This window comes from Otolemur garnettii, unplaced genomic scaffold, assembly GCF_000181295.1.
Source record: "Otolemur garnettii isolate 467f Iridium unplaced genomic scaffold, OtoGar3 scaffold00111, whole genome shotgun sequence".
Classification (NCBI taxonomy): domain Eukaryota; kingdom Metazoa; phylum Chordata; class Mammalia; order Primates; family Galagidae; genus Otolemur; species Otolemur garnettii.
The window spans coordinates 6147130-6172035 of record NW_003852506.1 but is presented as its reverse complement, the minus strand read 5'-3'; the positions used below and the strand labels follow the sequence as shown (position 1 = coordinate 6172035).

At 39.6% G+C, this 24906-nt stretch overlaps 1 pseudogene; it reads right to left on the bottom strand.

Annotated features, from left to right (window-relative positions):
* Nucleotides 1-21630: 21630 nt before the first annotated feature.
* Nucleotides 21631-21728, bottom strand: LOC111727552 (annotated as a pseudogene).
* Between the last annotated feature and the right edge of the window lie 3178 nt (nucleotides 21729-24906).

Genomic DNA, 24906 nt, shown 5'->3' with positions numbered 1-24906 from the left:
AAGACGCTCTAGCAATTGTCATAGAAATTTGGATTTCGTTTTCTGTTTATTTTATTTATTTTTTGAGACAGAGTCTGACTCTCTCACCCTGGGTAGAGTGCTGTGACATCGTAGCTCACAGCAACCTCAAACTCCTGGGCTCGAGCAATCTTCTTGCCTCAGTTTTTCTACAGATTTCATTTTCTAATGAAAAATAGGTCAAAGGATGGTAAGCTATTTTGGCTAACCTATAAAATGTTCTTAAGTTCATAAGTGTAATGAAAATACTGTACATTTGTGATTATCTGATATATACCAGCTAGTATTAAAAACCTACATTATTTCTACCAATGTATGGCTTTTCATTAGTTGTTTGTGATCGAACCTGAAAGCTTATTTTACTATACTTTTCTCCATTTTTAAAACAAAAATATTCTTTTGAGTTCAACATACCTAAAAATATACTTTTGGTGTACTACCTATTTATAAATTGGAGCTTGCCTTATGTAACACTTGCTCATTATTCTTGTGAACTCGTGGTAAGAGGAAAAACAATTTTGTGGATGTCATAAATACTTTAAAAGGTGTAAGGCAAGGGAGGAGACCTTTAGCATTTAACCCAACTTCCTCCTGCAAATATTGAAAGTTGAATCAACATAAGCCCACAGTTTATGAAGATGCAACATTATTTGTAACATTTTTAATGGTGGAATCCTAAAGGGCCCCTAAATTTTAGCCTTTGTGTTGCTCTAGCCCCATCCCAGCTGTTCCTATTAAGCACTCAATCATCCGCAGTCTGTTTGCAATTCATCCTGGAACTAAGGAGAGGCCACTGGGACACTGTATCAATGGAACCATTTTTTGCCAAAGAATTAAGTTTCAAAATAGATTTCAGCTGCTTCCTAATGAGAGCAATAGTCTCCAGAATGTCCATTCCAGAGAAGCCAGGCTACCTACTGAGCCTCTTTTTGCCTGCCTCTCTTGGGGGCTTGGGTGTTGCTGTTGTGCCCTTTCCCAAGGCAGGAGTTGGTATCTCCTTTCCCCCTGCAGACTTCATTCTTGTGGGTCCTGTTCTTATTCTTTCTGTATTGATCTTGGCTAGATTCCTATGGAGCAAACATCAGACATGCCATCAAGATATCCCAGGATTCTCTGCTCCATTGTGTTCTTCCTTCACTCCTGGAGATCACCCCGGTGGTCGTTGTAAGACACTCAGAATGGTTGTGACACTCTCCTGTTTGTGCTTTCTCTGGCCTTGGTTTTTGGAACCTTATTCTGAGCCCCCTGTTTTTTTTCTCTTTTGTCTCACATTTCTAGCTAGTTTCCTTCTCTATCTTCTTCTGCTTGCTCAGTTTGTCTGAATCCTCTGTATTTGGCACCAAATGGTAGTTCATTCTAATCCCTTGCCTGGAAGCTGATGATGGTAACCAGATGGCAATAAGAAGATATTAAAGGCAACATTTGTACCTGTGAATTGAGAGACAATACTCTTTACTTCACTGGGAAAGCAGTTGGTGTTTTTCTCAGTTGGTGTAAAATGATATTTTCAAAAATTCTGTTTCTTACTTGGACAGATGTTAAAATGTGTTTATTAGCAAATATACTTTTTTTTTTTTTGAGACAGAGCCTCAAGCTATCCCCCTGGGTGGAGTGCCGTGGCATCACAGCTCACAGCAACCTCCAACTCCTGGGCTCAAGCGAGTCTCCTGCCTCAGCCTCCCAAGTAGCTGGGACCACAGGTGCCCGCCACAACACCCGGCTATTTTTTGGTTGCAGCCGTCATTGTTGTTTGGCGGGCCCGGGCTGGATTCGAACCCGCCACCTTAGGTGCATGTGGCTGGCGCCTTAGCCGCTTGAGCCACAGGCGCCAAGCCGACTTTAATTTTTTTTTAATCTAAAGAAATATTGCTGCTTCTCAGAGCTTGGGCAAATATTGCTTTTCATTTGTTCTCTTCCTGTCTCTTCTTTCTCTTGACTTTCTTACTGTAGATTTAAATTACATGTTGTTTTATTATTAACTATATTACCAAAACTCACTTTTTATGGTAGTGAAAAATAATGGATGACTGGAGTATTTTAAAGTTATCTTACAAAAGGGAGATGGGCATTGCAGAGTAACAAGCTATTTTTTTTTCTGATATCTGGTATCATTTTTTTCTGTTCTTAAGGTATCTGACTGGAGATAGACAGAGGCCTTTGCCACAAGCTCAGCCAGAGCATTCTGAGACTTTTCAAACTACAGCTGAAACAGAGAAACCTGTTGCATTAGTCAGCTACTGCTGCGTAACAAAGAACCATAGAATCAAAGTCATTAAAACAGTGAGCATTCATTTAGCTCTCACACCTGTATGTTAGCTGGGTGGCTCAGCTGATTTTAGCAGCCTTCCTCATGTGTGTGGCAGCAGGTTGATTAATTTAGCAGCTGGGATATCTGCAGCTGAATGATTGCATATCTGTGCATATGTCTCTGCTATTGTGTGGATATTTCATCCCTCTAAATCTCACTTGAAATTTGATCCCCAGTGTTGCAGGTGGGGGCTGGTGTTTGCTCTGTGGGGGCATCAATTCTCTGTGAATGGCCTGGTGCTGTTCTTGTGGGACTGAGTTCTCACTCTTAGTTCCCATGAGAACTGGTTTTCAAAAAGAGCCTGGTACCCTTGAGCCCCTTTGCTCTCTCATCACGTGATCTGTACACACTGCCTCCCGTTCACTTTTTGCCATGAGTAGCAGCAGCCTGGGGCTCTCAAAGAATCAAATGCTGGCACCATGCTTCTTGGACCTGCAGATTTTGGAGCCAAATAAATCTCTTTTCCTTATAAATTACCCAGCCTCGGGTGTTCCTTTATTTCATCACAAAAATGGACTAAGACAATCTCTGACTTTCCAGCAGACTAGTTGGGAAACATGAGCACATGCAAGGTCACATAAACCAGGGCTGTGAAGAGTCATTTTCTGACTTCTACTTCTGTGCCATTGGCCAAAACAAGTCACCTAGACAAGCCCCAAACCAAGGAGGGAGTGTTCACCACGAGGTGGGCATGGCAAGGGTGTGGATACATGGAAGGGTGGAGAATTGGACCAGTCCTCCCATATACCACAGCCCCTTTCCTCTTTGGGTGTGGAGCTGTTAGGCATGAGTTCCACATGCATGTGTCTGTCTACACCAGAAGACAAAGCCAAAGTCTACAGAGAAGCAGATGGAAGGGAGGTTGGGAGACAGTCCTGGTGATACACGTATTTCATTTCTATTAGCATCTTGGGCTGTGTTCAGATGGTTGCACTTGCGAGGTTTGTTTGGCCATCTTTCTTTATTATGAGGTAGACTACTCCATAACCTCTCCAAACTTGCTTTTCTTCCATAAATTGGTATAAACTACATTTCTGTGACTTGCAACCAAAGGGTTATTATCCACAGTATGATACTATTTTCTTAGATCAGAGGGCCTTTCCATCAAGAGATGTTTTTCCTATCCTAATGCAAAGTTTTTATGTTTATTTTTTGGGGATAAAATCTTTTCATATTAGAAAAATTATCATCTGTATTTCACAGATTATAATTTTATTAAACCGGACCATGTAAGTTTCAAAAAAAAAAAATGTTACCTGATTTTCAGTAAAAGTTAGATATAATCAGTGTAAATTGGGGAAAACATGTAAAAACAGTTAGTTTCATCCTTGGGAATTTACCTCAGTAAAATAATCTAGTAGAAACAAATAGCCACTTGCATGAAATGGTTTATGACAACCTCATTTATAATATTAAATGAAGGGAACTGTCTAAATGAAGAGAATGCTTTAATAAATTATGTCAGTTTATCAGGAGAGAATATTAGTCTTTAATAATGTTAATGACATAAAACACTGAAATATGTTCATGACATAGTAAGTGAAAAAGCAGAAAACGAAACAGTACTTACATAAATACCCAAACTAAGTAAGTATAGTGACTTGCAGTAGATACCTACCTTACGTACGCAAACACAACATACACAAACCTCTACAACCATTTTCTTTTGGTATGCAATAGAGAAAAATGACATTTTAAATCTACCTGTAATTTTCTCTTGTTCAGACAGGAGACACTCTTCATCTGAGAGCAAAATTACTCTTCAATGGCCCTTTGAAAATGCAAGCCCAAAATCCTATTCTAGAATCAAGAAGCTGGAACCCAATCTCTGAATAAAGTTATCAGAAGCTAAACAACTCTGAATAAAATTATCAAAGACTATAGGATTATGAGGATGATGCCTGTGGAAGAGGATGTGGTGAAAAATATGTTTTTTTAATCAGTAAAGACAAGGAGGATTGAAGAGGATACCCTGGGGTTAGGAGGCTCAAGGTAACAGGTGGACCAGGGAAGACCCAGTGGAGAGAAAGCCGGTGGAGGGGCATGGCTGATGTACTCCAGTCTAGGAGCAGTGATGTTTATATCCAGGGTGATATATTTGTTTCTCCATTATAACTCTTCTTGTTATTCTTAAGCCTTCAGTAAATTATCTTAAATACTCATCCAGATATTTACCATAATTTTGGGAACTAGGGGAGGAGCCTGCCCCTCTCCTTGGATAAAGCAAGAACCTGGCTTGCATGGAAAGGTGCTAAGAAAATGTGGAGTGGTGAGCAGAGCAGAAATCTCTAGGTCAGTGGTCTAGGGTGATGTTGTGAACTACATAAGAATTCCATTGGTCTGGTAGACTATATTCTTTTTGCAGAATATTTTATTTTTCTTCCACCTTTCCTATGGAAGGATTTTACGCTTCTAGTCCACTAATCTCAAGAGAGGTCATTTGACTTGCTATGGCCAATAAAATATGGGCAGGAGAAATGTGCCATTTGGGGGAACTGGTGTATTGTTCTCCATGATTCCCCTCTACCCTCAGAATGCTAATATTCTAGTTGGAAGCTCTTCCATCCTGGATCCTGGGATGAAGGTTTCTGGTGGGAAGAGGGCATCCAAGGCATAGCCAACTCTCATTTGACATGTGATGTAGGTGTGTTGGTTAATTTTGTGTGTTGACTTGACTGAATAGTGGAGTGTCCAGATATTTGGCTAAGTTTTATTTGTGTGTGTCTGTGAGGGTGTTTCCAGGTGAGACTTGCCTTTGAATCAGCAGACTCAGTCAATTAGATTGCCCTCCCCTGAATGGATGGCTATCATTCATTAACAGCCTGAAATAGAACACAAGCTGGAGGAAGTAGAATTCACCCCTCTGCCTGCCTGTTTGAGCTGGGACATCAGTCTCTTCCTGCTCTCAGACTAAGACACCAATAGCTTCTCCCAGGGCAGATAATGGGACTTCTCAACCTCTGCAATCAAGTAAGCTAATTCCTTACAATAAATCTCTCTCGCTCTCTTCTTCCCTCCATCCCTCCCTCCACCACCTCTTGGTTCTGTTTTTCTGGAAATCTCTGACTAAAATAGTGGGAAAGAAGTAAACTTTTGTGGTTGTAAGCTATGGGAACATTGGGGTAATTTGTTACTGCAACATAATCTGGCCTACCATGATTTATACAAGGATAGTTTTCACAAACACAAAGGAAGCAGAACATGGAGGACTGAATTTCCCATTGCCATCCTACAGGAGGAAGCTTTGTGTGATCTGAAGACCTGTGAGCCTTTGGGTTACTCTTGGACTTGGGCTTGCTCAAGGCCTTTATATTGATGGCAATAGGTATATCTGTACTCCTCTCAGAGGCAGATGTGTTTTCCACTGTGTAAATGGCACACGTTTTAACTCTTTTATTAGCCCCAATCTCAACCTTTGCCTCTAATTTCCCCCAGAATGTTCAGGGACTCTAGTAGTAGCTACCTATGAGCATGGTACCCAGAAAATGTGTCTATGAACTTTGGTTTGATTTGTATGTATTTGTTAAAATTGCATTTGAGAAAACAATTGCGTCATTAGCAAAACCTGAAAGTCTCTGATCTTAACTGTTCTCCTAATTTTTATATTAGGAGGCTGATCTGAGCCTTATGTTTTTAAATTAAAAAATTTGACTTTAGGCTGACAATTTAATCGCATAAACAATCCCCCCAGTGCTACAAGAGCAGATTAATTAGAGAGGCCTCATTGGTTTCTGATGGAGGGGGCATTGGCCCATTGACAGTGGAGGGGCCAGAAGAATGGGGTGGGTGGCCTAAAGCTTCCCTCAGCAGGCAGCTCCACAAACACTTTAATAAATTCTTCATTCTTCTGGCCAGGTGTCCCTAGTAAAGGCAAGTGTAAAGGAACCAAGGCAACTCCCTAGATAATTAAGGAAAAACAAACCTTTAGGTGTCAGGGAACTTGGATATTGCTTGTAATTTTCTAGGCAACCACTTACATTCTTTTCTTCCCCTTGATCAGAAGAATCTGATCTGGCTCCCCAGAGCTATTTTAACAATGCTCATACTCTTAGTTGGTAAACATTGCTTCCTAGGAACTCCCCTACTGCTCAGTCTAGAGTTTGAAATAGCTGTCAGATCTCAGGGTTGTGAGGTTCCCACTGATTTGTGGCTGCTGAGAAAATGCTCATCTATTTGTGACATTTCAGAGCACAGGTTCTAGCATCTCATTCTCATCTTGTGACTCTGGGGTAAGGTGAGAATTGTACCAATACAGGCTGGGCAAATGAGGTTCCAGTTGTGATGGGGGCCAAGGAAGAGGACTCACTATGTGTCTGTCTCTGCATGAAGCATTTGTTGCCCCTTCCCTCCACCACATTCCTGTATGGCAGGTCCTAACACTTTCACTGTATGGGTGAGAGAGTGCGATCTCAACAACTGCACGGCTGGTCAGAGACAAAAAATCCAAACCCAGATCTGTGAGATTCTAACTTTTTGCCACTATCCCAATAACTCTGGGAGAAGCCAGGACACCCGTACATATTTTAAAGTTCCATGGTTGTTTCTAGCAACAGCTGGATGAGAAACTACACTGTGGTGGTGGTTCTCAAACTTCAGCATGCATTAGAGTCACCTGACCTATAGTGCTGTAAAAAACACAGATGGACAGATGGCTGGTCTCACACCTAGAGTTTCTAACTACGTAGGTCTGGGTTGGGGCCCAAGAGTTTGCATTTCTAACAAGTTCCCAAGTGAAGTTGATGCTGGGACCTGGAAAATACAGGTGAGAATCATCTCTGCATTGAGGGGAAATCCAAGAGCTGAATTTGATGTGAAAGTCTACATTAATGGGGGTGAGATCAGATATCTGCAGAGTCAACTAACAGAGATTGATTGAGAATCAGTCCTGACTAATAATAATACTGACACATCTCAAGAGAACGTGTCCAATCATAGGTGGACAGTCAGATAGAAACATTAAATCATGGGGCAGAAAATGTAGGTGACATGATCCCTCAAGATGGAAGAAGTGATGTAAGGGTCAGTTTCTACATTTCCTTTTAATCTCCTGGATACTGAGCAATCCTATGAGCATTAACCTGATTTATTTGATTCATTAGTTTTCTTAGGTATTTGCTATGTCAGGTGTATGGGATGGTCTCAAGTATGTTTTTCAAAACCACATCTTTGTGTGGTTGTCCTGTGGAGGTCATTGATACCCATTTCTGTGTGAATGATGCCCCCTGGTGGGATAGGAAAGAATATCATTGGTGTGTAAATGAACAACTGGATGTTGTTATCCAGGTGAGATTTGGGTGCTCCTCCGTCCCCTTAAAAATAGCAAACCTGAGGATTAGTCCCTGGAACCTCTGAGAAAATGATCTCTGAGAGCCCTGCCCTCGAGAAATGTCTGCCCTTGGGAAAGGTTTTCCTTGGCAATATCCCAACAGAGCCTAGTCTTTAAATTCTGTAAACAAGTAAAAATGGTAGACAGTGGTTAACAAATCCACACACTATCACCATGTGTAGCTTCCTCCTCAGTTTTGTAAGATGAAGTGAGTTCAAACTTTGGCTTACAAAATTGGAATTGTAACCGAAACCTTTGGACTGAAAGCTTTAATAACTATCCCTCTTGTCTACGAAAAAGGACAGCCCAGTGCTTCCCAGTCTCTCCCAAGCTTTTCATTATGAAACAAGAGTCTCCCAAAGGTCTGTCATTCCTTGCAGTTCATGAGAAGCCTCAGTAGACGGATGTATGTCTTTGTGAGAAAGTGGGAAGTCTCCTGATTTGAACTCTGGTCTAAGGAGAGATTATTCTACCTGAGGTGTAAAATTCTAAAGAGGCTTTGAAGAAGACCTGCCAATGCTCGGTATCTCATACCACCCTGTGCCCCCACCATTAGGAAGTCAAACTTATCCTTTGTGTCTGTGCTTCTCGATGATCTTCAAGTTTTCCAGAAATACCTGTATTCAAAGCTCAAGTTGACTACTTATTGGCTATGCGACCTCAGTTCACCTTTGTGGGCATCTGTGCTCTGATTTGTCCGAAGGTTAGGAGGACGACAAATAGAGAGATACAGATAGAGCTGATGGCACTGACTGACACAGCCTCATATTTAGATAAATGTTACTTGTTATTATTCAGACATGCTTGCTAATAAGGCCCTGGGGACAATTTGTGCATGCTGGGTAGAGAAGGGCCCGGAAAGTAGTTAATTAACTGATATAGCATTGAGAAGTCCAATCCACATATGATGAGTAGAGCCAGAAAGGCTGGGTAAGAGAACTGTAGAGAGATGCCAACTCCAGAGGAATAACTCACCTGGAAAGTAGGTGAGTGGGAATGTAGGATTCCAGTCTGATGGGAAAGATGGAGCTGTGGATGCGGGAGGCATAGCTCAGAGGGAAGAAAGAACACGGTCCACGCGTGTGCCGCCCACACTTCCCCTGCCTCTCCAGGGCCAATTCTCACTAATGAGAACTGTTCACACTGTTGGCTATAGGCTACTAGGGTCCAGGAATCAATTTATATGGATTGTGACCAGCATTAAAGAAACGAAACAGAATACAAAACATCAGTGTGCATTACACATAGTGAGTAAATATTATTTCGTGAAACTTTAATCAGTTTGCACATACATGTGTCTAGGGTCACAATGTAAAGTGGATTTTTTCCGTGGATCTTGGTACAGGAAGATCAAAAGCCACCAATGTCTTCGCTGTTGGTGGGAGCCTGGTGGGGGCTCTTGCAAGGGCCTTTTGACTGTTTTCCAGATTGCCTTTTCCTCATCAGTCTTTTCCAAGTGTCCTGGTTAGTTTGGCCTGCTCTAACAGAGTACCATAGATTGGGTGGTTTATAAACAACAGAAATTTATTTCTCACGGTTGAAGGCTGGAATGGAAGCCTGAGATCAAGGTGGCACCATGGTCGGTTCTGGTGAGGGCTCCCTTCTAGGTGAAAGATGGCTGTTATCTTGCATTCTCACTTAGAAAGAAGGATTTGAGGTTTTGGAACTCTCTGGGTTTATGTGTTTTTTTGTTTGTTTGTTTGTTTTTTAAAGGAACTACTTCCTGGGAATCCTCATGATCCAATTACCTCTCAATTCCTTACCTCACCTCCAAATACAATTACAGTGAAGGGTTAGATTCAGTCTACAGTATCAAAGCAACTACCTCATCACTGCCGTGCTAGTGGAGGCCTGGACTCAGGCCTCCCTCAGATACACTGTCACCGCCTCCGCAAAGTCCTGGAGGTAAGGACAGGGTGGCAAGGAGTTGAACACAGGCAAGCCTCCCTCTTTCTCTTTTTGTGACCCAGTCTCTCAGTCATTTTAAACTTGAGGTAGAGCTGTACTAAATTTTATCAAACTGTTTTTGAAACCAGCAGAAGAAGAATTTAAACCTATCTGCTTAATTCTGTTTTTCCTGACGAATGTTTTGGAATTTAAGTCCTTTGCAGGAGTCACTTTCTAGATTCCCCTGGTTTATCAGGAGCATGGGCCACGTCCCTCGGTATAGAAGGACACTTCCAAGTTTAGTCTTGCAAACAATTATCTACTTTATTGGAGGGGGGATTCTATATTGTACCCAGAGAATTCCATAATTTGATTTTATCTACTTCTGAGTATTAAAAAAAGCTATTCAATTTTAAAGAAATCCACTTCAGCTCCAACAGAATCCTCCTTACCTCCTCCTCCATCTGCCCTCCTGGCCATGCTTCTGCATGGGGCCTGAGGGTGGGGAAGAGGCTTGTTCTGTTTTTTCACTCTTTGTATTCACTTTCATGAGGCACTATTCTCCTGGAGTAGGCAGGAGACATGGAAAGGGACAGAGCTCTTGTTTCTGATGTGCCCCAGCTTTCTCTTAGGCTGAGATGGACCAAGTGGGGATCCCACTGCTGGTGGACATCCCAGGCTGGTTCCTTGCTGGGGTACACATGTGGGGCTTCTCCTAAATGTCTGAGCATTTCTCTAACATGGGAGATCAGCTGTAGCTCAACCTCTTTGAATTCCAGCTTTTGCCACCAGTAACATCCTCTGTCACTTCCTGTTGCTGGGGACTCCCAACGCATAGGTGGCCTCTTGTTTCAGGTAGAAAACAGCTCAAGCCCAGCTACCTTCAGCAGTGTCCACCTGGACTACAGGAGACTCAGGCTTCCTTTTAACATCGAGGACTTGCTTCCCATTGTGGTCCCCTCTCTGCTGTCTCAGTTTTCGTCTCCCCTGCCCCTAAGCAGGTGGCCCACTGTGGATCCAGAGGCCTCTTCTTTATGATACCCCCAGGGGCTGTGAACACTCCTCTTCCTCTCTTCCTCCATGGAAAATGCCAGAGCTCTCCACTGACAACTCACAGCAAACTCTCTCTTCTCCCTGCCCTTCCTAATCTGCTTATATGGGGCAGAGGGAATGAGAGGGGTCTACGGATAACTGGGAGGTACAGAGCTGGCTAAGTAGATGTTACCCTGCAAGGGTACAGGGCAAGTTGCCTAATGAAGTGGTAAAGACGGTGTCTCTGCCCTGAGCTCTACCCAGAAATACCCCCCTGAACCTCCATCAGTAAGACTCTTTGGCTGCCAAACTCTCACATTATCAGAGGGATGGCCAGTTTCTTGTTAAAATCACCAGAATTAATATCTCCCTCCCTCCCTCCTTCCTTCTTTTGTTTCCTCCGGACCTTCTTTCCTTCCTTCCTTCCTTCCTCCTTTCCTTTCTTTCTTTCCCTTCTTTCTCTTCCTCCCCCCTCTCTCTTTCTCTATTTCTCTCATTTTCTGTTTTTCTCCTTCTGTCTTTCTTTCATCTTGCTGTGTTGCCCAGGCTAGAGTACAGTGGTGTGATCATAGCTCACTGTTACCTTGAATACCTGAGTTCAAGAGACCTCCCCAAACACTGGGATTACAGGCACACACCATCATGTGCAGCTAAATTTTAAAAAGTTTTTTTTTTTTTTTTTTACAGAGACAGGGTCTCATATTGCTCATGCTGGTTCCCAAGTCCTAGCCGCCAGTGATCCTCCTGCTCAGTGCTGGAATTCCGAGTGTGAGCCCCTGTGCCAATCAACGCTCTTTCCTTCTCCATCCTCTGCCCTGCAAGGGCCCCCTTTACCTGATGCTCCCTGAGTGGCTCCGATCCTACATCAACATAATCCCTTTTATGGCTAAAGGCCCCAATGATTCTCCTTCTAATCTGCTAAAGTGACTAACATGGGTGTGTGATTTTGAGATTTATAGCTCCCTTGTGGTTCTCCTCTATCAAGGGAAGAATCTCCTCTTCTCATTGGGGTACTTCTTTGAGTCCTCCTTTCAAGTTCTGATTCCCCAGCTCAGATAAAGCTTGACACAAGTTATTCAGTGCTTAGTGTGGAAGCAGGTATTGGTATAGCTGCACAAATACACCTCACATCATTTACTCTTTCACTTTGGTGTAGGGTGATATTCAAAATACATATTGAAAGATGAGTTTAGTTTGGGTACCTGATTATAACAATAATGGACCAATCAGTGTGGACAAACCATTGCCCACTGCCTGAATAGCGGATTGGTCAGGGGGCCCAAACAGGCAGGCTGCTGGTCCACATGGTCAACGGATTAATTTTATTTGGTGCACAGAATGATTTTGAAATACAGTGTTAGAATGCTTTCAGGCTAAGTATGGCTTTCTAATTTCCAGTATCCCCTCCTGTCTCTTGCCCTCAAGCTGGCTGGCTTTGTTCATTTATGTTACCCTGGGTTTCTAAAAACCGTCTTGTGTCAGGCTGTTCTGAAGCCTTTCTTTGTGGTCTGATCCATGAGGTCTGATAATAAGTTTGTGAATTCACCCGAGAAAGGGTGCTATATACCTCATTGCTGAATATCAATACAGTCACCTTGAAGTCCTCCCCTTGGGAAGCCATATACTGACACCAGAGCCTAGTCCACCCTTCAAAGCAATTTTGGAACTGTTTTACTGTAATGGTCATCAGAGCTAGAGTTGTCTGAGGTCTGACTGTTAAGTTCATGAACTTATCACTGTGCTTTTCTGTTGGTGGCACTGTACAAACAACTTGGTATGGTTTTATAACATTGGTATATCAGTGTCTCATAGTTGTGTTTGTGTTGATCTGTGGTAGTGTCTTGCTAAGTGGCATTCACTATTGTTGTTGCAAATTTTTGTGTGCTGTATGATGACAGCTCTGATGGCATTCCAGAAAAAGAGTTCCAAAATTGCTCTGAAGGGTGGACTAAGCCATGACATTGATGCATAGCTTCCCAAGGGAAGGGCTTCTAGGGTGACTGTAGTGATATTCAGCAATGAGGGATATAGCTCATTTTCTAAGTAGAGTTTGCGAACTTAATTATTAGACCTCATATGTCCAGCAGCTATCAGCACTGATTTCTTTCCTAACTGGTTCTCTCAGCTTATCACCACATATATAAGTCCACATGGAATTATATGAGGCCTCCTTTTGTTGTTGGGTCTAACTTCCATAGAGGCAGGCTTCCTATTCTAGATCTGAATTATATCAATATTTCAATTAAATTATAATTGATTTGGAAATGATTGGCTAAATATATGAACAGACCAGTGGTTTTCAATCTTTTTTTTTTTTTTTAATCTCATGGAACACTTGAATCTATAGTTAAACTTCCATGGCACACTTGAATTATGTTGATCGAAAGAAAAAAAGAGTAAACAAAGAAAATATTTACTGTACTTTGAATTTCTTTTGAACATAAATTAATTAATGATGTTTAAACATTTGTGCAATGCAACTAAGATCCTCTCACCACACCAGTGTGCTATGGCACAGTGTTTGAAAATCACTGGAGTAGACAATGGCCTGACCATATATAAAAATAGTACCTGGAAATCCAACCCCTTATGTGCAACAAACAGCCCAGGAAGCTGATGCTGCTGGTCTTAGGGCAACACTCTCACTCACTGCTGTAAGTCAGGCTTGTAGGAAGTCAGACTGCTTCTGACGTTGAGAAGGTTATAATAACTTCTGTAATGATTGATCTAAAGTGGCCAGGACATGATTAATAACTAGCAGCTTTCCTAATTTTTGTCCCCATTTCTGATTTAAGACCAATCAGAGAAAGCCAAATATGCAACAGGATGTCCGGCTTCCTCATGCCAGCTGCCTACAATCGGGGGATACTAGATGCCTTCCCTTTTTCCACTATAAAGTTTTCCCACACCTTGGCCTGCCTTTGAGTCTTAGCCAAAATGTAAGTGATGGTGGCCGACTCCCTTGCTATAGCTAGCTCTAAACAGACTTTGCTTTTCTTGTTTGGTTTGTATTCATTTATCTCCACAGAAATAAGTTCAATGGTAATTTTAGATAACCAAAATAATAATAAAGGCCTTTAGTAAAATAACAAAGCAGTGAGGAAAAATACAAATCTTCTGTATTCTGTAAAAGTTTAAGAAGGGATGATCCCTTCAGGATGTTTTGAATCTCCCCCATGGGTCACTTTTCCAATTTTTCCTGTCACTACTGGAATTTATAATAAAACAGCCCATTTTAAAATATTGAACTTCGCTAATTTCAATTTGAAAATTTTTTTGAAGCTTAAGGCAGTTATTTCTGCAAAAGATGGCTTCTGGGTTTATTAATTAAAAAGAATGCACGGAGTATTTGAAATATTATCATCTGGGTTACATTATTCTACATTTATAAATAGTCTACAGTCTCACCATAATTAAAATAACACGAAAAGGGTTTGAAATATGGTGATAGCTTAAAATGTGAAAATAATTCTTTATAACATGAATAATTATCCTACCAGTTTTATAACCTAATAAAAAATCAAAGTAAAAGGAAAACGCTGGGCATTTTAATTATGAGAAATCATATGTATTCTGGGAAATTAGAAACGATACCCACACACTTGTACTTCAGAATCCTCATTGTAGGAGTTTTCTTTTCTTGGAGATGTTAAGAAGTGGAGTCCATGGGTGCCCTCCTCAACAAGCCCTAGCAAATATAAACTCTGTGTGAGGCATACTTGCCTTTGAATCCACAGTTAGCAAAAATTTGCTTCACATTTGAACTGAGACACAAAATAAATGTTCATAGTCTTTGAACATATTTTCCTTATTTATTTATTCCTTTAAAAATACAGACTTTTATTATTTTTTACTCTCCACAGGGAAACAGAAAAGAAAATACTATAGAAACCATGTTGTATATTCTAACCTTTCAGAGTAGTGATTTTCAACCAGAGTGCCACAGCGCACTGGTATTCCCTCAGAGGATCTTAGGTTGATGCTAAAATTTTTAAAGATCATTAATTAAATTATTTTCAAAAGAAGTTCAAAGCACAGTAAATATATTCTTTTTTTTTTTTTTGATCAACATAATTTAAGTGTGCCACGGAAGTATAACTATAGGTTCAAGTGTGCCTTGAGATAAAAATGGTTGAAAAACCCTGCAATAGAGTTTACTATGGTGTCATTTATACAGAGGCATATTACATTATTCATATTATGATTTTATACTTATAAATCATTCAGAGAATTCCCAACATATTCTCTTTCTGGCTATCTTTATTGGTTGGGGTATTTTGAAGAAATAGAAATGAAAAGGGTCAATGAAACTGACTAAATGCAAATGAATTTTATATTTACACAATTTGGAAGGTGAGTGTGCTGAAATGATAACAATTATTTGACCCTCATTTTGTAGTATTTGCCCTTTCCCTCTCCTTTCTATGGTAAATGCACATTGACTAATATACCTTTTGATTTCTTAATTAGTCCTTTTATCTCTTATGTATAATGAGAATGTATTTTAGGTTATCACAGATTAATAGGGGCTGCAGATTTCCCCCAGATCTGCCCTTCCTTTCTAGGCAAGATTCTCCTCTACTAGTCACAACCTTTAACGTGTATCAGAGTCACCTGGAAAGCCAGTTACAACTCAGTGTGCTGGGGCCCATCCCCCGAGTTCTGACTCTGTTGGTCTGGCATGGGGCCCAAGAATGTGCATGTATTACAAGTTCCCAGGGGATGCCAATGCTGCTGGTCTTGGGAAAGATAGGAAAACTGGTGTGTTTCTGACAGCTGGACGCTTCTCCCATTGAGGTGGCTCTGAAATGGAACTCCTAGATGGTTTCAGCACCCATAGGGGCTGTTAAACTGCCACATCTCTGCCCCAGGTACATTGCTTCTATCTGCATTTTGTTCTCAGACTACATTTTAAAACTCTGTGCATTGGTGAGGTAAGCTAGATAAATATTTGTACATGTGACTACACACAGCTACTGCTCTTGTTCTTCTGATTTACTTTAAGGAATCTGCATGAGACAACTGGTTAGAATACTGGGTACACTGACTGGGAATTTTAACCCTTTCACAGTCATTCACCTGCTTAAAGATTGGGGTGGGTGAGTGAGTACTTTATTGAGTCTTTCTTTCTCTGCCAAAAGGTAAAGACAAGACACTCTTCACAGGTTGCTGAATGGCTCAAATTATCTTAAATTCTGACACTGCAAACAGGCAGATGTCAGTCCAACAGAATATCAATATCATTTTTGTGTAACATAAAATTGCAGGCAATTTAAGGTTCTGAAAGGGCTTTATAAGCCGCTAGTCTCAACACTCTCTTAGATTTTGATGGCACATTATCTTTTTCATTTCAACATTTTTTAAGGAAATTTTCAGAGCTACTCATAGAGACTAGTGTAATGAAACTTGATGGGACTATCACCCAGTTCCAGTAATTATCAATATTTTGCCAAATGCATTTAATCAATCCCCACTCTTGGTCACATTAATTTTACATGGAAATACTTCTGTATGAATCTCTAACAGATAAGGGCTTTGAAGCAATACAACCACAATACTGTTATTATATATAATAAAATTAAATATTATTCCAGTCCATGTTCAAATTCCTTTGCCTCAAAAATTACTTTTAATAATACATTTGTTCAAATCAGGACCCAGACAAGTTCCTTTGTTGAACTTGATTGATCTAGCTCTTTTAAGTCTGTATTACTATTTAATGACTTTTCTTCTCTCTTTTTTCCATGCCATCTGTTGAAGAGGCAGGTCATGTTCCCAGCTAAGTTTCCCATATCTAGGACTCATTTGATTGCATCTTGTGCTGTTGTTTATCTGGTTTCTATATGCCTCATGTTTCTTGTTAATTGATTGTAGGTCTAGAAACACAATTAAATTTAGGTTTATATTTATGGAGTCAAAATTATTTCAGAGTCAGTGTTGGGCACTAGCTACCGCAGCACATTAACAGGCACAAAATGTCATTTGCTCCCCCTTTGAACAATGTTATGACTAAGCCATGGATTTTGGTGTCCTCAGCATGATTCATCCATGACCTAATTTCCCATCCCCTAGCACTTAGGATTTGTGTCTAGTAGATCCATTGTTTCATTGGTTGTGCAGAATGACATTTTTCTAATTTGATCATTAGATTCATAGGAATTCTTCTCTGAGGAAAAAACTCCGCTCACATCTATTTGGTTAACCTGAAGCACAGCTCATAAATGAGACACAAGGGAAATGCTTGATTCTACACCCTTATTTATCCAATTTCAGAATAATGAACCCAACAATATCCAAATGTGACTAATGTGGTTTTGTTTTTCAAAATATCATTGTGAACTTAAAAGATTTTATAGATTTGATATGTTAATATATTAAAAGATTTTATACACTTTCAATTTTATGTATTTAAAAACTGTTTAATATATTTCATTCGATGGATTTCAACTGAGCAACCCATTGCAAAAGGGTGCTGAATTTGTCTCCATGTCAATTTTAACGTAATGGCTCTCAAACTCAGTATATAACTGTTAATATGCCATTCTGGTACTTTTAAAAAATGTAACTCTGGAAATAAAAGGGGAGGCCCTGGGCATGCATGGTGGCTTATACCTCTAATCCTACTACTTTAGGAAGCTAAAGTGGGTGGATTGCTTCAGCTCAGAAGTTTGAGATCAATCTGAGCAAGAGTGAGACCCTGTCTCTACTAAAAACTAGGTGCCTGTAGTCCTAGCTACTTGGGAGGCTGAGGCAAGAGATCACTTGAGCCCAAGAGTTTGAGCTCCGATGATGCCATAGCACTCTAGTCTGGGGCAATAAAGTGAGACTCTAATATATATAGAGTCTCACATGTATGTGTGTTTGTACATATATACATATATATAAAAAACATGTTTAGAATTAAAATATAACAAATTTAAAGCATAAAGACTCACAAGAAGATGAAAATAAAAATCACTTGTATTCTCCCCACTCAAAAGTATTATCCTTTATAATTTTGCTGAATTTTCATCTACTTTTTTGTTCTTTTGTATACCATTAACTGCCCTGTGCCCCATCATTATAATCACTTTCCCAGAAGTGCTCTTAACTGCCCCATCCTTAGCTTCATACATGATGTGTGGCAAGACCTCAAGCCTCTTCTACTCTGCACCTGTGTCTGAGAGCACTTGAGACTAACTCAACTATCTCCTGCATTTAATGATCTAAGCTTCTATGTACATCCACTGTGATCTGGAAATCTTCTTATGTTTCCTAGAACAATTTCACATGATGTTCTCCTCAAACCACTGCCAACCCTTCCCACTTTCACCCTGAGTCAGCTGTTGACCTTGCCCCACACTTGAGGGAAGTAAAAATCTTCAGAGGATATGGATTGACTCTGGGATTCCTGATATGAACTTGGCAAAAACTGCTCCCACCTGTAGCTATTGTCACCTCTTCCCTCTTGGCACACAAAGGGGCATGTTCTTCCTCCTAGAAAATTCTAGTACTTTTCCTTCCTCTCTATAGCCAATGCTCTTTGAGCTTTAAAAATAGGTCACTCTGATTCACCTCCCTCCCTCCTTTTATCAATTGTTAGTAGAGATGGGTCTCATTCTTGCTCAGGCTGGTCTCAAACTCCTGAGCTCAAGCAATCCACCTGTCTCTGCCTTAGTGCTAGGATTATAGGCATGGGCCACTGTGCCTGGCCTCTGTAACTATATTCTAATTTTCTAGCCATACCTTGAAAATAACACCAAAACCAAACATGATGTTAGTTTTGCATCTACCTGAAGGTATCTTTCCTTTCTCTATTATTCTGCCTCTCTGAACTTCTCAGCAGTGGTTAACTACATTGTTTCCACACCTTTAACTTTTTGTTCAATTTATTCCAGTCTGGCTCCTCTCTAGCCCCGTCACTGTACTGAAATTTCTTGCCTCTGAGTCACTGGAAATGCACACAGCCACCTGCAATGTGTACCCATCGGTCTTCTTCTTACCCTTTTAGCTGCATCTGGCGGAGTTAGCCACTCATTTCTTCAGTCTTCCCTTAGGTAGCATCAGGCTATTGTTTCTTTGCTTTCTAAATTCACTGGCTCCTCTCATCAGTTTCCTCTTCCAGCCAGCTCCTATTTCTCCATTTAAGTGTTGATATTTGTCTGATCGAAGTCCTGGGTCATCTTCTTTTTTTTCTCCTTTTTCCCTGGGTGATTCCATTAATTCCCAGCTATTACAATTTTACAATATTATCGTGACTCAATATTTCAAAATTTATATTTTCCACTTAAACAATTCTGCTGAACACCATATCCAGCTCTATTTACCTGACATTCTGGATGCCTTACCAATATCTCAAATTAAACATGTCTAAGGTAGACCTTCCCATCTCCTGTCCATACATCATCCCTCCTCCACCTGTTCTAACCCTGTAAATGACACTATTATCCACCAATTGTTCAGTTCAGAAATCGAAGAGTAAGTGTTGATTTTTCCTTTCCCATAATTCCCATATCTCGAGCATCAGCAACTCCATCTGATTTTACCTGCTAAAATATTTCCTCCCTGTCAACTGTTCTCTGTCTCATGCCCAACACCCTGGCCATGTCCCATTCTTTACCTGAACTGTGTCAATGCCTTTTTGATGGTCTCTTGATCTCACACTTGCTCTTCTACAAATCCATTTTCCACATTATGAGCAAGAGTGATCATCTCTTAGTATAAAAACTTAAGCCTTAGCTAAAATCTTCCATGGCTCTTCATTATACCTGTAACAATCCCAGCTTCATGCAAGGGCTGGGGGCTCTACAGATCAATGCTTTATTGCCTTGTCTCTCTCCAACCTCAGGCTGTGCAACTCTCTCACTCCACCGTAGTCACGCTTCCTCAAACGCTGATCATATATGCTATTTTCTCTGCTTATGATTTTTTTTTTTTTTTTGGCCACTGTCACCATGTGTGACTTCTAACTGATTGGAAATCAGCTTAAATGTTGTCCTATTGATGCCTTATCTGACCAGTGCAAATAAACAGGGCTGTTATGTTCTGTTTCATCTTCTTGATGGTTATGTTCATAGCCATTTCCATACTATATAAATATTTAGATGCAGTCATGTATCATTTAACAACGAGGATACTTTCTGAGAAACGCATCATTGGGCTATTTTGTTGTTGTGCAAACATCATAGAGTGCACTTGCACAATCTGGGTTATACAGGCTATTATACACCTAGGCTAGCTGGTATCATTTATTGCTCCTGTGCTACAAACCCACAGTGAATGTTGCAGGCAATTGTAACACAATGATAAGTATTTGTGTATGTAAAAATATGGTATTATAACCTTATGGGACCACCACTGTATATGCAGTCTGTTGTTGACCAGAACATCATTATTTGGTGCATTGAATGTATTTGTTTGTATGGTTTTTTTTTTCTGTTTTCCACTCTAAATGCCACCTTCTCATTCTTCAATGAGAGTCAAGAATATCTTGTTCACTTTCAAACCCCAGTGTGCAGCTCAGGATGGGCACATGGCTGGTCCTCAGCGATTATGTTTTGTATGAACAGAGTAATTACTTCACAGCAGTGTTTTCCATTGGTTCATACGACTTCTTGGAAACATTTTCTGAATTTTTGCCGTTTACAGAGCCATGCAAAGTTCTCGTTGTTGAACAAGACAACAGGGCCCTGTTTTCAAGGTGCTTATCTCTACCAGGGGGCACAGCTGCGTACAAAGGCAAACACAAAACCAGCAACGCTTCTGTACTATAAGATTCAAAATTATACAATACAGTTAATCTTATAGAAGAAGGACAGGATGTTTTCAGATGAAATAAAAGGGATGTCTTCGTGGTCTAGTTAGTGATTTTAATAAACTTCCCTTATTTGACACTTAGGCTATTTTCAGTTTTTCACTATAAACTCATCTGTATAGGTGTTTGATATGTATAATCTATACGTATTCCCTAGAATGTGTTCTTAGAAGGGGACTTGCTGGTTTAATGGTCCTTTTGGTCTCAAAATGAGTAATTTTGAGATTTCTTCAATGGTCTCAAAATGAGTAATTTTGAGATTTTGAATTTTATGGTTGAATTATACTTTTACCAATGTTAAGTGGGATTTCCCATTTCAAAGGAAATTTTGCCATCATTGGTGTTATGGTATTTGAAAATTTGACAATTTGATTTGAGAAAAATAGTGTCTCATTATTTTGGTTTTAATGGCAGTGATTCTTGGTAAAGGAAAAACTTTTCCCGAACTTGTATTTACCATTTAGTATTCATTTCTCAGATTACTTCATGCTCCTCACTCATTTCTATATTGAAGCCTTCATCTTTTTCTTTTTGATTTATGACATTTCTTTATATATTATAGAAATAAAGTCACTATCATATATGATCTATTTTCCAAGATTTTAATTATTTTACTTTCCATTACCTTTATGTTTCTGATGTTAAAGACTTTTATGTTTAATTTAGACATTCTTAGAAAGACTTGATTATAAAAAATTTATCCATCATTTACTTTTAGCACTTATCTATTTTTATTTTTGCATAGTTAAAGATTGATTTTTTTTTTTTATAAAAAGTAAAGTGGAAATCCAGGTTAATTGATTTTTTTCAAATTGTCTAGCACTGGTCTTCACACACTTTTCTCTCTGATTTGATCTACTAAAATTATTTGAATATAGAAATAGCACCTCAAATTTTTAGCTGAGCAAAGGCCAGAAGAACTGCCGTGTATGGTCTTTATTCATTTTCCCATGCTCTTTTGTGGGCAAAGTGTGGCCTGTGACTAAATTACAGATGAGGGATGAAGGCTGACGTGATATGTGTAACTTCCGACTAATGTCCCTGGAGCAGCAGGGAATATGCGTCTTTCTCCTTTTCCTTTCTGCGGGGTAGACTCCAGACGTGACATTCTGAGCTGGAGCATCTATAACATACAAGGACCACACGAGGGTAGCAGTGCAGAAAGCTGGACGTATCCCAGGTCCCTGAGGACTCTGTGGAGCTACTAAGTTTGCCTACTTTTAAATTATTTTCCTTTTCTTCTTTTCTTCTCTTCTTTCTTTTTCACATCAGACAGGTAATGTGATGTAACCAGGTTTGAGGAGGGCACATCTCACACATGAGCATGAAGACCAATTCTCCATGCTAATGAACCACAAAAGGATCTATTTTATATTTTTTAGATAAGAACACAAGCCACAATTAAAAGAGACTTTATTTTTTTGGTATTCCTATAGGGTACATACCATTAGGTTACATTATTTGCATTTGTTAGGTAACATCTGAGTTGTAGTTGAGTTCTTCGCCCAGGAGGTGTGCCATATACTCCCTGCAATGTACCTGCTAGGTGGGAACTTACTGAGTTCCCTCCTGCACTTCCCCCCTTGAATTTAATTGTGTTTTTCCTGTAGCTGTCCTTCCACTAGTTTCAGGATAGGATTGAGTACATGGGAAGCTTGTTTTCTACTCTTGAGATACTTTACTAAGGAGGATGTTCTTTAACTCCATCCAGGTAAATACAATACAGGTAGATGTGAAGTCTGCATCTTTTATGACTGAATAATATCCCATGGTATACATATACCACAGTTCATTAATCCATCCTGGGCTGATGGGCACTTGGGTTGTTTCCACATCTTTGTGATTGTGAATTGAGCTGCTACAAACATTTGAGTACAAATGTCCTTATGATAAAAGGATCTTTTTTCTTCTGGGTAGACACCTAGTAACGGGATTGTGGGATCAAATGGAAGTCTAATTCTTGCTCTTGAGCACTCTCCATACTTCTTTCCAAAAAGGCTGTACTAATTTGCACTCCCACCACTGTGTATAAGTGTTCCCTTCTCTTCTCACCCACCAAACCACGTGTTTTAACCATTGGTAATTTAGTTTATCTTAACAAATCCAATATATCATGTTATTTTATAATTTTTACTTGTACTTCAGTTGGCAGGTTTCATCTCATATCCTCTGATCTTTAGCTATATTTTCTTTGTTTCTTTTCTCTCTTTGTTGTGTATCTACTTCAGAGTCTTCTAGTTTAATTCAATTGCCCTTGAATTTCAAATATACATTCTGTAACACAGTTGCCTTTAGTTATTAAGGAGATGTGACCATTTGTCCTCATTTTAAGTAGCATGATAAATTTATGGCACTTCTGTACCTGTCTCCTACCCTGCTAGGCTTTGATAATACAACCTCTATTGTTATCCTTACATTATTTATAAAAATTTTACATTTCTTATTTTTAAATTTACTTTGTATAATTTGCACTTGTGTTTGTAATAATACTTATTTAGACCCACTCCTTCACTGAGATACTTTCAGTTCTTGATACTGTTTATTTTCTGGTACACCTTTCTCAGGTTTGTAATCTTCATTTTTCTAAACTAGAAATATCTTTAGGTTATTTTTTTCCCAGAAGGGCATCATGAAACCTTATCTAAGAACTTAGATATTAAATTTTTTTTCTTGTTACCTGAATTGAATCATCTTTGTTTCTACATTTTCCTCCTAAAAATTTTATAAATATTATGTATGAGATAAATTTAATGTTACATAGAAGTGCAAGATCATTTGACTTTGCTTCTTCATAGCGACCAGGTATTTTCCAAGTGAATGTTAACAAGATGGCTTTTTTGTCTTTGTAGTTATGGTTTCAGAATGTTTTATGTGTAATTTGTATTTTCCTCTATTTGTTTCATGGATAACAGGGAATGCATCCTCCTGCTTGCATACTTAGGGCTTCTTCAGCTCAAAAGTATTTTCTTTGTTCATGATTTTGATGATTGCTTTGCTCCTAATTATCTCGGTATTCTCCTGAGGAAGACATGAAATGATGTAATTGGGTTTTCAAACTCTCCTTTAAAATCATCATCTTACTCATCACTTGAGTCTTTGTCTTTTTCCTGTAAGTTTCTGAACACCAGACATGTTCGATTTGTCATGCTGACATCTGCTTTCACTCCCTCTTTTTCACTGCTGTTATTAACTTGTTAGCTTCCCTCCTCTACCTATTCCTTGTGTACACTGCCTTCTTGTAGTAGTGTGCGTTATTATGATTTTTAAATCTTTAGATTTATTGATAATTTAATTTCATCTTTTCATCTACTTCTTAATCTATTGCAATCCATTTGCTCTTTGTGGCTCTTGGAAGAAGCCAGTCATTTTGTGGCGTATTGAAGTCTCCCCAGTTACCTAGAACTTCATGCTGGTTCTTTCAGTAATTTTCAGAGGTGCGCTCTGTCTATCTCTGAGTCTTGTAGTTGTTGTTCCCTTTCTCTTATTCCTATGTATTGTTTGCAAGGCCCCAAGCTCTTGTTTCTTTCCTCCTTAGCCAACAGGAGGATTTGGCATCTACTAAAGATAAGGGGAATGGGTACCATTTTCCTTCTCAGATAGACAGCTGAAGACAGGCCTTTGTGGGAGCCCCTACCCCAAGTGTCTAGGAAGTTCTCACCAACATGGTGCTGGTGTTCTAAAGTGGAATATTCTCCTACCCTTTCTGCTTTAATCTATGGTCTTCTGAGAGTGGGATGCTAAAACCTGTAATCTCCAGTATGTGCTGCCACTAGAACCTTAATTTCTTCTGCCCTGCCCTGCATAACCTACACTATTGGAATTATATTGTCCCAGAAAGAGTCATTTCTACTATTCCCAGTGATTCTGTTTCTTGAGGAGTTAAAAGCATTGAAAAAATATGGAAAAATGATGATACGATAGAAACATTCTGATCACTTCAGAACAGTACCAGTTCAACAGAGAAGCAACTGCTTTTTAAATTTTCTGGCTATTAGCTAGGGCAGACAAATATGGACACATGAGTTGCTATTTATTTTATTTGGACAAAACTGTGTAGAACATAGACTGATTTCTACCATTTTACTCCATAGAATTTATGGTTAGGAATTCTGATAGTAATTGCTTGTCGACCTTAGATATTGGTGGAAGTGGTATTAATCTTTGCCTTTATTAAGTGTTTTAGCAATATTTGGGAGGGAGTGCTAATTCCCTCTGATGTCACCTTCTGGGTTAACAGATATGTATATGTAATTAAAATTTCTTGAATGTTCATGATTTTCCAGGTCCTATGCTCACTGTTTGATAAAAAGAACCTTATTTGAATTGAAATGATCCTACGAAGTCAATGTTATACGATCTCCATTTGTAGCCGAGACACTAGATTTGGAGATGTGAGTAATCTGCTCAAGGTCACTGGGGTACGACCTAGGCCACAGGGTCTAGATTCTCATTGCTACAAGCCCATGACCTTGTACAGAAGTTCTTCAGGTACCTGGAAGCTATGGAGAACTTTCTAATGATTCTCAGGTGCTTTTACTTTGA